The sequence below is a fragment of the Mus musculus genome, chromosome 14 (genome assembly GCF_000001635.26).
Source record: "Mus musculus strain C57BL/6J chromosome 14, GRCm38.p6 C57BL/6J".
NCBI lineage: Eukaryota > Metazoa > Chordata > Mammalia > Rodentia > Muridae > Mus > Mus musculus.
The window spans coordinates 49,715,373-49,718,453 of NC_000080.6; the positions used below are offsets into that span (position 1 = coordinate 49,715,373).

The 3,081-nt window shown below is 40.8% G+C and overlaps 1 protein-coding gene across 2 annotated transcripts in view; it reads right to left on the minus strand.

Annotated features, from left to right (window-relative positions):
- Armh4 (armadillo-like helical domain containing 4) overlaps positions 1-3,081 on the minus strand; it is a 101,921-nt gene that overhangs the window by 33,813 nt on the left and 65,027 nt on the right. The gene's annotated exons all lie outside the window — the stretch shown is intronic.

The window sequence follows — 3,081 nt, forward strand, 5'->3', positions numbered from 1 at the left end:
TCTAAGGACTTCACCTTAATGGATTTAATTACTCTTTATATAGCATAGGTTGGTTCAACCATTATATCCATGTGAAAATATGAGCACTGGAGCAACAGTGGTTAACTGATTTGTTCAAGATCACATACCTTGCCTTGTGCAGAGCTAGAATGTAAGCCCAGAGACTGCCTGACTTAGAGCCTGAGCTCTTCATCCTGAACTGCACAGACTTCCCACATGAGCTATTTGCCTTCTAAGATTAATGTGTAATCTTGCTTAGCTCAGCTCCCAAATTGGACCCTGAGGCAAAAGAACTAAGGTGGCATAAGATGCAGTAACTGGGACCTTGGGTAAATTGGGGGAAAGACTTTAGAGACCCAAGGTGACAAGACAAAAGCCAGGTAAATCACTCAGTTAGGAAAGCACACATGAAGGCTAGGTGAGTGGGAGGATGTGCATAGATGTCAAGAGAACAGAACCCAAGGGCTGAGGGTGGCATTACACATTTAAAATCCCAGCACTCATGAAGCTGGAGAGGTAGGAACACCATGAGTTCAAGGCTAGCCTGGGCTACATAATGAGCTCAAGTCTAGGTTGAGCTATTGTGTGGGGCTCTGTCTCAAAAGAAAACAAAAAGAAAACAAAAACAAGGGGAGAGGAGGTTGGGGGACATGCTTAGGAATGAAGCAGAATAAGGTAGACCCTGGAAACAGTCCCTAGGCAGAAGAGGAAAACTGTCACAGCCCAGAGTATGATGAGGAGAAAGACAGTCAAGCTACCAATTTAACTGCCAGAGCATGCCGCAGAAGGGAACTGATATATGTTGTTCCAGAGTATTCCTCCCAAGAGATGTGGCAGTGACATTAGATTTGCTCTAAGAGTTATAACAAAAAGAACTCAAGCTTCCGTTCTCAAAGACAATCACATCTTTGATGTTGTCACCTGCTGAGCATCTATGTGAATTTTCCTAACTTACACTTTCTTCCTTCCTGAAAACATCGCACTGCATCAAGGAGAGGTGATGGACTTAATGACAGATGAAGCAGCATTACATGATTGTGCTCTTTCATGAGTGGCGTGGTTTCCAAGGAGGTTACTGGAACGCAGTTTCCAGGAGGATGTCTAAAAGGAAAGCGGGCTCTGTGTGGTGATGATGGTCACCCTGATGTACTGACCAATAGTTGCTTCCTGTCCTTCATGTGACTCAGGGTTCACCTTGAAAGCCAGCACTTTATGCCTGTCTGCTTCAGGGGAGAATTTAGCACTTTTTCTAATAGCAGGGCACAGTATTCGAAGGGAACGACAATTCAAAAATAACACAAGGAAAATGCTAGAAATAAGTAGAACAGAAAGAAAGAAAAGCATGCATACAGAGAATGCGAGAAGCCATGCAAGAGGTGAAGTTTGTGTGGCATGTGACATATAAGATGGAGAAGGGAGAGCAGAAAAAATCATGCAGGAAATGACAACATTGAGCAAGAAGAAAGAATTCACTGGAATACAGCTTGAAAATGTTTTAACCTTTTATTAACCCTTTGGTTTTTATACATAAGAATATCAACCCACTGGACTTCTTGATCAACAGAGCAGAAAATGTCAGTGGTAAGAGATTAAAAGCAAGAAACAAAAAAGGAAAAACATAACCAAAAAGAAAAAAATGGCCACAGAGAATTGACAGTCTTCATTGTTATAAGAAATACTAGGTTCTGAACTATGAACAATGCCATAATCATAGATATAGAATTTCACATTGTTTTACAAAAATATCTGTCTTTATATTAAGCAAATATATAATATATGATATATAATATAATATATAAACACTTATATTATATTATATTATATTATATTATATTATATTATATTATATTATACAAAAGGGTTCATATTCTAGATTTCCCAGTGGAAGCAAGGAGGTAGACCTAAAAGAATCAGATGTTTGAACTCAGGAGTTATCTGCAGAGATATGATTTAATTCAATGATCAATTAAGCTTCTTTGGTGGTCAGGAAATTGCTGGAAAAAGGATAGAGAGATGGATACAGTCCATGCCTTCAAAGCAATGCGTTCAAGGGAAAGTCCTATCATTGATAAGTCAGAGGAGCTATGTGGCCAGGATGACAAAAGATTAATGAAAGAATTAGTTGAGGGTGACTTTTATCACTGCTCAAACTCAAGCAAAGAATTCACTGAATTCCCAGAATTTCAAAGCAATGACCTAGTGACTCAATGTTGCTGCACCTGCCTCATTAGCCATCCTTTGTAAGGTTACAGGCATCCCCCTGCAGCTCAGACAAAAATACACTTCTTTTATTGAGTCTCTACCACTAGATGTGGATCCCCAATCTATTTCATTCTCTGTGATCAATGCTCCTGTGGCTTATGACGTCAATGATCTCTCTAGAAGCATCGTTTTTGATAACATTGTCTCTAGCCTAGGTTCTCACCTATAGCGAATCAAAGCAGTGGTGTCAAACCTGAATTTCTCTGTAACTTCTCTTCAGTTCACAGCTCAGCTTCGTGGCCCGACAGTTACCTCCGCACTGCAGGGTTGAAGTGGAGCACTTTCCAAATGGGTTTCATCTGTGCACTGATCCTTCATCAGGCAAGGCAAACACTGTTAAAACTGCATCCTATGGAGCTCTGCATCTACCTAACCCTAGGTATCTCCATAAACAACCTGGGACTGATGAAAACCCAATCTTGAGGTCTTTGTTGGCTTTAATGGAACTTTCGGTTTCATTACTCTCAATTGCTCTCATTGTTTAGCTTTAGCAAGTTCCAGGAGAACCATATTTCTCAAAGCCTTGGCCCTGTCTTTACTCAAACTCTTACTTCCTTCCTCTTTCCTCATTGTATCTGGTCATGGCCAGCAGTAAATACATGAGAGAGACAGGGTGGTGGAAGAGGGAGAAAGGTGAAGGAGATTGCATTCTCCCAGAGAAACACTGATCAAGGAGCAACTGGGAATTAGTACTGATGTGCAGACCTATAATGGACTCTAAACATAAGCCAAGGCACAGGGACTGGCTGTTCAGCTGTTTAATCAACAGAAGAGAAGGTAAACTGCTGACATGGTCCTGCTTTGCAATGGGTTTTGCCT